A 13,126-nucleotide genomic window follows, 5' to 3' on the forward strand; every position below is an offset into this window, starting at 1 on the left:
TAGTATCTCTTTAGTGACAAATATGATAACAATAACTCATTTGTGAAACAGGTATTTTGTCAAGTATTTGCAAGTTGTAAAGCAAATCCTGTGCAGTCCTTATTCTAGTGAACAGTCTGGACACTTCTTGTTCCTCTGCTGAAGCTGACACAAGCTCAGTGATTATTATGTGTGTTAACATTGTAATACTTTCATTCTGTAGTGTGGCTGTTAACCTGCTTGGTTATTGTAACTACAGCCTGTGTTAAACAAGCCCACCAAGACCTGTGTTGATACAACTATGTTGGACTGTGGCACAGGGCAATGGAGTTCAGTGTCTTAATTTGTTGGAGCAGAATTACTCGAGGGCAACAGCAGCTGCAGAGGGATGCAGCTTCTTAATCTGGTTACAAATATTTACCAGTGGCTGTACTTCATCTCAACCAGACTCAGTTACTTTAATTCTATGGCTTTTAACTGTCGCAGTTTTATTGACAGAGGCCCCAGCATATATGAAACTAATTGATATAAGGGACTTAAGTTTCTGTAACTATTTATTTTGTCATATTGATGCAAATACGATGGAATGGAAACCATTTACACAGACGTAGTGGTTTTGGAACAGTTAAAACGACACAGGCTGTGTAAGGAAAGCCCTAAGTGTCCTTTTCCACTACAGGAGTCAATTTCTTGCTGAGGTTACTGGTAAACGTTTAACGCAACAACACCCCGGAGCAGTTTGGATGGCTCCAGCAGCCCCATGCCCGTATCTAGGTGCTTTTGTTACTTTGAAACCATCTCTGCCCACAGAGTTCTGTTCGCGGCCTCTGGTGAACAAGCAGGAGGAGCGAGTACCTGTGCAGGTGACAGGGCCCGGCGGGTGGCAGGTGCGGGGGTGCAGGTGCGGGGGCGCAGGTGGTTCCGCCCACCGGGTCCGCTCCACGCGCCTTTATGAACCCGCTTCGCGCCGCCGCGCGCCTGTGGGCAGAGCGCGGGCCCGTTGCGGCGCGAGGCTCCGCCGCGCGCTGCAGCCCCGCGCGCCTCCGCACGGCACCGGCACGAGCGGCGGTGGCGGGAGGCGCGAGGCCGCGCGCGTGCTGCCTCAGGGGCCGGGCGGGCGCCTCGCCGCCTCCACAGCGGCCCCTGCGCGGACAGTGGCGGCGGCCGCGGTCCCGACGGCTTCATCGTCCTGCTCGCGGCGACAAATACCGGGCTTCTCCGGCCTCCTGCCTCCTCTCCGTGAGAAGCCGCGGAGACGGCGGCTCTGAACGGGCAGAGAGGGAGCGACGCTACCTCATCGGCGAGGGCCGCACCCGGCGGAGCTGCCGCTCCCTCGCGCTCAGGTAAGGCGGCCCCTTAAGCGCTCGGCCCGGCGAGCCGGCGGAGCCGGGGTTGCTCTGCCGCCGGTCCCCGGGCGCAGTGGAGGGCAGGGCGGGTGGGCGCCCCGTGTTGCCCGCGCCGTGGGCCGGGCGGTGGCGGAGCGGGCCGGGCAGGGGAGCGGTCCCGGAGTGATGACGCGTTTCCTGCCCTCCCCGGCGGGGCTGCGCCTGGAGTCCGCAGCGGCAGGAGCTGCGGGCGGCGGCGGAGCAGGCGGGAGCGGGCGGCAGGAGAGCGGGGGGGAAGGAAAGAAGGAAGGAAGCGAGAGAGCGGCGGGGCTTAGGCGCTTTGCAATGCTACAGTAACGCCTTTCCCGGTAGGAGCCCGCGAGGACCCTCTTGTCCTCCCCTGCCATTGCACGTTGCATGGAGTGTCTGGTCCGTGCGGAGCCGCCGAGAGGGGGAAGACTCCGCGCAGGGCTGAGCGGCGGGAGCGCGGAGCCGCTCCATGCCTGCGGCCGCTCGGCTGCCGCTGGGTTTCGCACGTAGACGCCGCGTTGCCCCCAGCCAGGCAGGCGGGAGCTGCCGGTCGCCGGTCCCGCGGCGGGAAGCGGGAGCTGCGCCCCGTCCGGCACAGCCTGGCCCGCGCGGAGCGCTGCCCGCACAACAAGTTGCTGGTTCCAGGGAGGACAGCGATATCCCAGACCAGTGCCGTGAGGCGGCCGGGTTAGGGGCTGAGCCCTGGCAAGGGGAGAGCGTCCCCGGCTCACCTTCACTTCGTCAGGAGCCGGAGTGGGAAGGGAGCCGCGGTCCTTTGGGGTTCCCCCTTAGACCATATTGGGTTGGTACCCGACAGAGGAGCGGGGCTGGCCGGCTCCTCTCGGCCCCTCGCAGCCTGGCCGGGGGAGCTTCGCGTGGCCGGGTCGAGGGCTGGGTTTGCCCCAGAGACGGAGCTGTTCGCCGTTGGGCGCTACTGCCGACCGCGATGGAGAGGAAAAAACCTTTTCGCAACACGTTGCGAAGCGACGACCTCCCAAGGACGACCGTGCCGCGTGTGTATACGCGTGTATCTATATCCATCGCTCTGTATATGTCCGTCTCTCCCCACCAGACCCGTGGGACGGCCCGGCTTGGAAGCGGCTCGCAGGCCGGTCCCGCAGGGACACGCCGGTGGGAAGGGAGGGACGGACACACGCGTCCGCCCTTGCGCAGCGCACATAAGGGTGGGTGGGCGGGCGGGTGAGCCGCGCTGCTCCGCGGCCTCCCCCATTTCCCTGGGAGCGTGCGAACGGCCAGAGGCTCTGGGCTGCCTGCCCCGGTGCATCAGGGCTTCGTGCCAAAGCCCAAAACCTCCCTGGGTGCGAGGCGGCGGTGTGTGCCTGCAGAGGGCCTGTCCCTGCTGTGGGCTGGGGTTCCCCTTCGTGTCTTGGTACTTTTTTTTTTTCTTCTGTGCTACCTTAGCGGATAGCTGTGAAGTGCAGGGTACAGTTTTGCCTTCGGGTGACTAGAAGACCCCGACACAGTGCGTGGGAACACCTGTCTGGGAACTGGGGCCTCTGCTGTCTTTGTGCTCACCTTCTGTAGAGCTTTTGTTCTCCTGACCAACCACTTAATTACTTTAGGCTCTACTTTTTGTGTGTTAAAATGCTGCTGTAGTGTCTAGTTAGAAAGATTGTGGGAATGTTAATTGACTAAAATACCTGTCAGATTAAGCAACTTACCTCCAGAATTTTTAGATGAATAATTTGCAGACCTATATTTTAGCGCCAAGTTTAAGCCATATTTACTTTCAAACCAGAAAGCCAGTTTTGAGTTAGAAAGTAGGTTATTTAAAGGTGTCAGTTCTGCATCGTCAAGATGGCCCAATAACTATGGAAAAATGTCCATATGATGAAAAAACAGACAAGCAACATATTTCTGAGACTGTTCTTGCTTATGTAAAATATCGCTTACTCATGTGCATGGCAATGTGTTGCACGTATGGGTGCAAGCTGCCAGTGTTAGTTATAAATACCTTACAAATTGTAGTATATGAAAAGATTTTGTATCTTTTGAGAGAATGGTCAGCTATTCTTCCAACAGTACAGCTCTTTGCTAATTTAACTATAAATTAAGTTGGCTGAACTACCTTTTTTCTGCCTTAATTTTCAAAACATGATATTTTCAAGGCAATGCCTTGAGATTGAAGGTTACCACACTGCTGGGGGGTGGGAGGGAAATCTCTTACCCCTGGGAAGTGTGTTTCATTTGAGTTTCCTAATGTATCATTTAACTCACTGGTTACTGCAGAACTAAAGGGTAAAGTGGACGTTTCATTTAGCTTATTTGTTGGTGGCAAAAATATTTAGCTTAAGTAAGATAAGAATACTTGTTTCTGGTTGCCAATCAAAGTCTCTGAATTAACTGTGACAAACTCTGACAATATTTAAGTTCTGAATCTCAGTATAAAACTTGATAAAGACTACAGCAATTTCATATAGGGTACTCATTCATTTCACCATTCAGATTATAGCAGTTTACCCTGAATAATTGTCTTGTGTGTTCTTAGAGTAACATCTGTTGCATGATATCATGTAATGGAATGTAGTACAGCCTAATTTAAGTTGATTTGAAATGTTGCCATTGCACTGTAGTAGTGTCTGAGAGGGTAAGAGGTTTTTTGGGAGGCCTGTGTGTGATAGGTAGGTGGGTTAGGAGTAGATGATGAGAAATATGAACTTGCATTTGAACTGCAAAGGATTAAGTAATTTTGCTCTGAGCTTGGTTTGTTGTCCAGTTTTACTTAGACTTCTTTGATCGTTTGCCAGCTAATCTAATCACTGAATTCTACTTACATTCGGGAATGCATCTATAGTTATAAATATAACTGATTAGTATGAAACACCACTGCAGTAGATTCAGGTCTTTTATTTTGTAGGGGAAGGAGTGGCCTTGAAAGAATTTTCTGGCTGTGGCATAGCTTGAACTGCATAATCGTCATGAAGACTCACTTTTTTTTTTTCTGTGAAAACCTCTTATTTGGTATTGTTTCTACGAAGATTAAACTCTGCACAGCAAGGATGTTCTGAAATGTTAATATTTGGATTGTGTCACTTTATATACTTAGCTATATAATATATATCTATTAAATCTGTGCAAATGCAAGGTCTAGGCAGCTTCCAAAAACACTAGTACTTAATTAGTCACCACAGCTAGACAGTAGTACAGACATCCGCCTCCATTCCTTCTTGTGGCATTGTAGTGTCAGATAACTGTTGGGATATCCGTGTGGTCTGTTAATGAAATGTGAGCAATACCATTTGCTGAAGCATCATTCCAATCCATTATTTCAGCATTAAAGTATCAAAAACACCATTTGAAGTAATTCTCAGCTCCTAGTCCTATCTGAACCTCAGAGATTTCAATAAACTACCAAATGTGTAGGCATCCTGATTTTTTGGGGTGTGTTTTTTTTTTTTTTCTTTTAGTGTGAAGACTTTCTTGCTAAGAAGTTCTTATCCAGATGCTGCCTTTGCAACAGGTCATAATTAGGAAAGAAGTGTGAATGTGTTTACAGACCACTGTATCCAGCTTTCAAAAATCCTTTTTTCCCCCCCTGCTCTCAATTCCTTAAAAGGTTTGGCAAATCTGCTTATGCATGTTTCTGCAGACAATAGAATGCTGATGCAAATTGAGAACAGCAAACAAAATGGTTGGGTGTTGTTGCAAATAGGGGGAGGCTGTCTTAATAGGCAGTGTTTTGTGTATTGGGTTTCATTTGTTTACTTTTGGATTTTGGTGTGTCAGTTGGATGAATGTTACTGGTATATAGATGGAAATGGTAGTTTTGGATAGTCCTGCCTGTTGGTACCTGAAGGGGAATGCAGGCTTTGGTTTCTGGAGTTCTGCTTTTGACCACACAAGGTTACGGGAATATATATTAAATTGACCTGAAGAATTTTTGGGGGCAGGGGAGATGCAAATGATAAAGCAGAAGTTAGGTGGTTGGTTTTGTTTGTTTTTCAGAGCAGCCTGGCTCCTAAGTACCAGAGGCTATGTAAAGCAGAATAATCAGGGGTTTGCAACTTGGTGGAGGAGATTGTGCTGATTATGGACATTGTGTCTTAACCTCTTTTGTGTCTTATTTTTATTGTTGTGATTAAACAATCCATTCATTTTCAAAAAGAATGGTTACCTTGAAGGTAGCCTGAGCTATATAGATGTATAAATCCTGATCCACAGGAAGCTGAAATCGTGGGTCTGATTAATCTTTAGAGAATTGTGGCCATCTATCTATGGGTGCAGTAAAGGCATGACTTTTGAGTGAGACTGATACACTTGACGATGAGAAGGTAGTGAGGAGCCTGTGGTTAATTTTGATACCAGACTTGTAATTGTGAACTCGAAGTTGTCTAGGTTTCTGTCCCTGCAACACTGCTGAAAACCCATTTCACAGTAGTGTCAGAGAGCCATTTCCCTGGGTGTGTTGCATGCACACGTGCTTATCTTGGGAAGGAGTTTGAATTAGCCTGTGCACTTGAAGCAATTGTGATAACATGTTTATATTTTCCACTTCCAGTTGCAAGCTGGGATTCCATCCCCAGAGATCCATCCTCTCAATTCTCAAGGCTCCAGTGCCTTTTTACCCAACAATCTTCATAAAGCTAGAAAACACAGACTGACTTCACAAGGTGAGGGTGACCATACAACAATAAGCCTGGTCTTAAAATATCTTTACAGTACTACAGTGCTGACTTACTTGTAGTACCTTTACTTGGCAGGAACCAGTTGAATTTCTGCCAGGATGGGTCAGGCTGGCACTTGAAACTGCCTTCCTTGCATTCTCAGTAGGTAGCTCATCTTTCTGTGTTTGGGCAGCAGGAAGAAAGTTTGAACTGAATTGTAAATGAACCTCGTGTCTTTCTATCTGGCAACTTTTGTAAGGTTGAGATTTCTTATTTCCATGAAAAAGTGATATTTAACCTAGTAATAAGCTGGAGACTCTCACTATTTTAAATTGCAGCAAATAACACTTGAGGTGATAAAGAATCAATGGTACTACATGAGTTGCTTAGTTTTTGAAGTTGAATAACAATTTACATTTATCAGCTGTGGTAGAAAAATTTGTTAATATAGTTTATCAAAGTGTTTAGTGTTTTGCTGAAGTGTTTGGCATAGTGATGTGAGAACCTCTTAAACAAGAGGATTGTCTTCAGCTTAGAAAGGCCTTCACAGTTGTATATTGTTCTTATTACACATTCTTGTTTCTTATATAATGATCTCTTACCTTTCTTGGGAGTTGATATCTGTAACATGGTAAATAACCCATTCAGCTACCTTAAGTCTAGCTTATACTGTGGTGTATACTATTTGGAAAATAGTGACTGTTCTGGAATTTGAAATTTAAAGTTCAGATATAGATGACATAAATATGTGAGCACAAAACAGTTTAAAAAACTTGCTGATAGTGAAAATCTGGCTTGAATTTGTACAGGTGGAAACATTAATTAGCTTTAAAGGCATTTATGGCAAGTACATTTTACCTTTGTTCAATTTAAACGTGCCAAATGCTGTGTAGGAGGAAACAGCAAGGTGACACTTGGTGGAGAGAATGGAAACAGCAAAAGCAGGTTATGAATATTTGACATAAATGATAATCCTTGTTGAAGAAAAGACCTATGGTAATCTAACAGGAGGGCTTATGGCAGGAATGTGGTGGTGGTGTAGGACTGAAGCACATAATGCTTAGACACAATAAAAATGTTGAAGTACCAGAACAGAGTCAAAATTTAGCAATGGGGCTAGAAAGGAATATATGAATAAATGAGATCATGAAGCTCAACTTGGATGCTATGGTTCTTTGTAGCCTGCAAGTTCTGTATTTTTTTTCTTGCGATTTTTCCCTTTTTTGACTAAAGGTTTTTCCTAGATTAACTCTTGTTGCAGTCCAGTTTCAGTTTAAAAAAGCAAAGGCTGTGGGAAATGAGATCACTCTGTTGTGATGTTTAAAGTACTCTTCAGAAATGTTATATGCAACAGCTGAGGATGTACAGACTGCAAATGAGAATATAACGTCTTTTAGTGTGTACCAACTCTGATTTTTTTTTTTATTTTATTTTATTTTAAACAAATTCAGTGGCTATGTTTGCAGTTGTGATGAGGGTCCATATCAGTCTGATCATAGCTGGATTGCCTGTTCAGCTGCACTGGGGTTCTAACCAGAATTAAAAGTGGCTGAGGAGAAGAGAAGCATAACTGAATGTACAGAGGACTGCAACCTGTGAAGAAAGAGTAGTTAACTAAACTTTGCCTTGTGAGACTGGATAGACTGGACTATGGGTTAAGTGCAGAACAAACCCAGACAGAGAGAATCGAGGTTGCAGGGATCTAACAGACCTTGTCTGAGGCCTTTGTATGTAGAGGATGTAGATGTGTAAGGTGGTAGTTCAAATGGGTTCTCAGATGCTGTATGGGTGGTGACATTTTTGTCCTCTCTCTATCCTTACAGAGCCAATAAGGCAAAGGCCAGGCTAAATAAAATGAACTTTTCCAGGAAGCAGAAGGATAGTCTGTTAGTGATGCTACAGCACAAGTTGTGGGTGGTTGGAAGACCTAAGGCATTCAGTCTTTCTCTTCTTTTGTATGCTTCCCATTGCTTTTTTCAAAATGGCCAGCTCATTCAAGAACATGTAGATACCTCTTACACGGAGGTGCTTAGCCACTGCTGTGTGGCTGTTCCTGAAAGAAAATGGTCCAGCCTTGAAAAATCCACTTGTAGCAGTCACAGCAAACCATTCAACATCGACATGAAGCCTTCTAGTACCAGGGAAAATAGTTGTTTGATGCTTGACGATCTTGGGGAAAAGAACAGTTGTGTCCAGTAGGTGATCACCTAGTGACATAGTACAGTTAGAAAGCCCCAAGTATGCAAATTTCTTGGTAGTATTTTGGAGGGGGAAGCAGTAAGTGTTACTTTTACTATCCTAACAACTTTTTTGTTGCTGTTTGGTTTGCAGCACAGGGCCATCCATCCCAACAGCTGATGGTTGCCTGAGCTGTAATGCAAATATTTAATGAGTGAAATTGCTCTGTGAGAAGATTTAGGGAAGTGCCGATGGTTCTCAGGTGACTTCTTGAACAGTACACTTAACATTATAGTTCTTCTTGTGTATTTATTGAAAACAAAAGCTTTCAGCAGCCTTTTTCTGTTAATTAGCATGGTGATCAAGGTGCTAGGCAAATTCTAATCCATTCTGCCTAACAAAAAGCAAGAGATATGAACTGAGAAACCGTGGGATGGAAGTCTCACAGTTACTTTGCTTTCCTGTAAGGAATCCCACAAGATGAAGCATTAAAATATTTTGAAGGCCTGGGTAGAAAAGATTCTTAATGATTTTGTGTCAGAACTGTGGGCTGCCTTTGTAAGAATGCTCCACCAGAATGGCAGGGCTTTAGTGGCAAAGAGGTGAGACAGAAAAACACCTTGATTGTGGTGTAAGTGTGTGGTTAAGGTGAACTACTTATGCAGCAGTTGTTGGAGAATATTTAACAGATAAACAAAACCTGCAACCAGTTAGAAGGGTAGATGTGCCCTGAGGAACCAAGCAGACCACTACTGAAACAACTCTAAGGCCAGGCTATGAAAGTGACTCAGTAATGATTGTGAATATATCTGCAGGAAAAATGTGTTCCTACACAATGTTATTATCATTCCTTTTCAAAGATAAATTGCAGTTTGAAGTGTTAAGAATGCCCTCTGCATATGAGGGCAAAAGCCCTGTTACTTTAGACCAAACCCTAAAAATTTAAAACACTGTGTTCCATGTAGATCTCATTACAGTCAGCAATGGCCTTAATGTTTTTGAAATAGTATTATCAGCTGACTAGGTCATTTAAGGCAGTTGTTTCCAAAGATTTTTTGGTATCACATCCTTATCAGTAAAACATTTGTGAACATGCACCCTGAAAATGTGTATTTAAATTATACATATACTACTCTACTAATATGATGAAAATTATGAAACATACACTAAAACAGAAATTAAGAGAGTATGAAAAACACTATTTAAAAAATATATTTTTTAACAAAACCCCTTCTTGCTTTCATTAAAAAAATATTTTAGGGAGAGCTGTGTGTTTGAATTTGCTTCACTGTTTTAAACAGAATCTTGGTTTAACACTTTGATACATCTATTTGAAGATCTGGTTCTAAGTTTAGCTGATTTCAATATTTGGTTTTAATAGCTGTCATAGCTGAAAAAGACACCTCACAAAGATACATAGATCCAAATGGAAGAAGTGCATTGTTGGTTGTGCTTACTAAATCGTGATACTAATTTTCCATTCCAATACACTAATTATGTGAAAGTTTTTCTTGGAATTCATCTATTAAATTTTCATCTTCTCTGATGTCAATCAGTTGTTCTTGCAAACTAATGAGAAGTTGTTGCGTTCTTCTATTTTTAGTAAATGTATTCAAAAACCCCTGAAACTCTTATTTTGGAAGACTTTTAAATAGGTTAGCAAAGTCTGTTTCCAGGTCTTTTAAGTATACAGATTTGAGAGGTTTTTATAGGCGTTGCATCACTTTCGGCAACAGAGTTACTTAATGGTGGAAACATTTCCAAACATCATTTTCAAAACAACCTCTGTAGAGTGAGGGTTTTTTTGAAAGATATTTACTTTCTTACTCACTGTTAAAATGTCAGTTTTACCTTGAAGGGACACCTTAAGTGTATAATTTTTTTGGGAATATCTGCTAGGTAGCATACTACTGCCAGCTGCTTGTCATCACAGAAAAGGTCAGCAAATTTTGAAGTTGTCTTTCTCAAAAACAAAAATGCATAGTGCATCTTTAAGTTTGGGAGATTTTTTTTTTTTTTTAAGCACTTTGCCACAAGATAACTAGCAAACCTCAGTATGGGAATATTACTTTCTTGGCCACTCCTCATCTCATTACAAGGTATTGTGGAGATTCTACTATTTAAAGGTCTTATTTTTATAAAATGAACCATATCAATGATATCCTGTAGCACTTTGTGCCCTTCTGGCTCCAACTTTGCTGCAATAGCTTGCTTATTAATGAAGCAGGGTAAGAATTTCACATGTGGTTCTGTCTGTAACTGTTACACTGGTATCCTTTATTTTTAAAGTTATTATTCCAGGTAAAGCAGCCGTTCCATCAGGGATTACGCTTGGAGACTTTTCCCATAGAACATTGTTTCTATTGAAGAAATAATTAACTGCTGAGAGTATGTTGAGACTTCTCCAGTACATCTTTCCCATAGTGACTTGCAAAAAAGTAGTTCCCAGTGTATTTCATCACTGAAACAATCTAGCACATACTGTAAGATGAGACACATTAGAAACACCGGTACTTTCAGCTAACAGTGTGGCAAACCTCCCACACCGCGTAATTTGTTCTAATACTTGTTTCTTCAAATTTTCAGCTGTTTTCTATGTGTCTTCCAGCAGTATTTGCTGACAAAGGAATGCCATATTTTTTTTCCATGTATTATTTCAACCATTTTTCACAGCAGCAGGAAAAACAAGTGCTTTCCCAATGCTATGTGGCTTTGTCTCTTTTGATATTAAATAAGAAACCTTAAAAGAGGCTTCTGAAGATCTATTGTTAAGTTCAGTGATTTTTTTTTTTAAGTATATTGAGTATTCATGACTTGAAACCAGTGCTGAAGAAATTGGTAAGATTTGTACTCATATTCTGGGTGCTTAGTTTTTAAATGTCTTGCTAATCTTGATGGCCACCTACTATCATTAGCTAATTTCTCAAGGTACGGTGTACACTTAGGGAGAGGTTCATCATTAATGATAACAGACATAAATCCATATTTCAAATAGTAATCTTAATAATTTCAAATCTTTTGGGCCAACTTTGTGTCAGATCTGATTAGATTGTTGATTTTACCTCATAATGTGTCTGACAAGGAGCTTGTACTGGGGGTAGGAGATCAGATGATGCACAGGGATTTTGAAGCAAAAGTAAAATTTGTCATGGCATCTCTGTGTATCTGACATAACATAACACTTCAGAGTCTTCAGGGTCAGAGGTGATTTGAGCAAGATTGCAACTGTTGAGAGCTTTAAATGATTTGTGCATTTCCCTGGATAGAATCCCTTGTATTCACTTGCTTCTTGTTCTTGTACTTTAAAATATGGTACTTAGTATTTTGACCCATGTGTGCTGTGACAGCCTGCAAGTTTTTATGAGCATGACTTTGTGAATTGTGGCCTTAAGTCATGTTAGTTAAACTTAGAGAAATAACCATTCCTAAATGATTGAAGTTTTGGTTGCGTGTTGTGTGTGGTTTGCTGTTTGTTTGTTTGTTTTTAAAATCATTTGGGATTTGTTAGAAGTGACAACAATTCTTCCTCAGTTTGTTTAGCAGTCAACTCCATGTAGTTCTCACCTTGCCTGAGGCTGCAGCGTTTTCTCTTAAAGATAAATTTCAAGTACCTGCTAAACTTCTGTTATCAGACACCAGTACTGTCCTGGTACCCTCCCAATAAGTGTATCTCTTCATGTACGGCTAGGCTTTCTGTAGTTGTCATGTGAGCTATAAGGAATGAAGTACAACTTTAGCCCCTGAAGAAGATGCAAAAGCAAGGTGGGATTGCAGATAACAGTCCTTTGGGTAAGAAAATGAAAGATAAAACAGACAGTTGCTTTTTGAAAGTTGTTTACAAGACACTTCTTAAAACCAAAGCAAAATGTAGAATGAAGACAGAAAATAAAAGAATAAGAAGAAAAATAAGAAAATAATATTTTTTAAAACAACCCTGTAGTTAAAGCTTTGTAGAGAATGAAGATTTGCAGTAGTGAGGTATTGACAAATTGTTGGTTTTTTTTCTGGACTATATATTCTAAATTTGATGCTTAAGGTGTACCTTTCCTTATTTAAACAAAAATTGCATTGTGAAATAGTCTTTGTACTACCGTGTTCAGATACAGAAAGCAGCCATCACTTCATAGAAATAGACTTGCTAGAGCAGTTGTTTTTTGTACCAACACTTATTTCTGATGTGTTTAATAGAAATGTGTGTTGTGGTATCTTGTTGTTGTGTGTTTTTCTGTTTTCATTTTTTTCAAGTTAAGTTCTTCTGTAAGATGAGTCTCCAATTTAGCTGTCTTTTATTTGGCACATTTTTGTTGCGTTTATTTCGTGGGACCTGCCTCCCATGACACATGACAAGTGAATCAGTGTGCTGGAGACTTCTGCAAGTGAAATTTATCTCCCTTTTTGATGTCTAGTGTTAAATAGAAGTCAGTTGTTTTTTGTTTTTGTTTTTGTTTTTTTTTTTCTCTGGTAAATCTGTACATGTTTGAAATACTTGTGCTTGTCGAGAATTTGCAATTTTAAATTTGAGCAATTCACACTTAAGATACCTCCAAGTAGCTTAGAATTAGAAAAGCTTGCTTCTGACAACATTTAGGGCATATTCAACTAAGCAATAGGAAAATGTTTCTTTGTAAGTAATAAGCTAATGAAAACCTAGTATTTGTATAGTTGAGCTTGCCTAAGGAGTATGACTGTTTTGTTAGTAGCTGGTGAAATACTGTATTTTCACAGTGTTGGTTGACAATCTTTCTTTTTAATCAGTGTGGGTGTATCAGTAACCATTGGTTAGAGAAACAAGCACACATTTGATAGAGGAACTGCAGGAAGTATGACAAAGACAGCCTTTGCTTCTCTTTAATGTTTCTTGTTGTTTAGAATTATGGAATGCTTGCCCAAAACCAGCTTGTTCTCCAGAATGCAGCTGATGCCAAATGGGGCCAAACTGAAGTATTTGCAGAAAAAATTCGAAATGATAAGTCTTGATGAAGAATGTAA

The 13,126-nt window shown here is 42.2% G+C and overlaps 1 protein-coding gene across 1 annotated transcript in view; it reads left to right on the forward strand.

Moving 5' to 3' along the window:
* The first annotated feature begins 1,600 nt into the window (after nucleotides 1-1,600).
* TLN2 (talin 2) overlaps nucleotides 1,601-13,126 on the forward strand; it is a 158,703-nt gene continuing 147,177 nt past the window's right edge. Inside the window, exon 1 of the mRNA XM_080351330.1 lies at nucleotides 1,601-1,672. The gene's annotated coding sequence lies outside the window, so the exon portion shown is untranslated. The remainder of the gene's footprint in view (nucleotides 1,673-13,126) is intronic.

The sequence above is a fragment of the Nesoenas mayeri genome (assembly GCF_963082525.1).
Source record: "Nesoenas mayeri genome assembly, chromosome: 11".
Taxonomy (NCBI): domain Eukaryota; kingdom Metazoa; phylum Chordata; class Aves; order Columbiformes; family Columbidae; genus Nesoenas; species Nesoenas mayeri.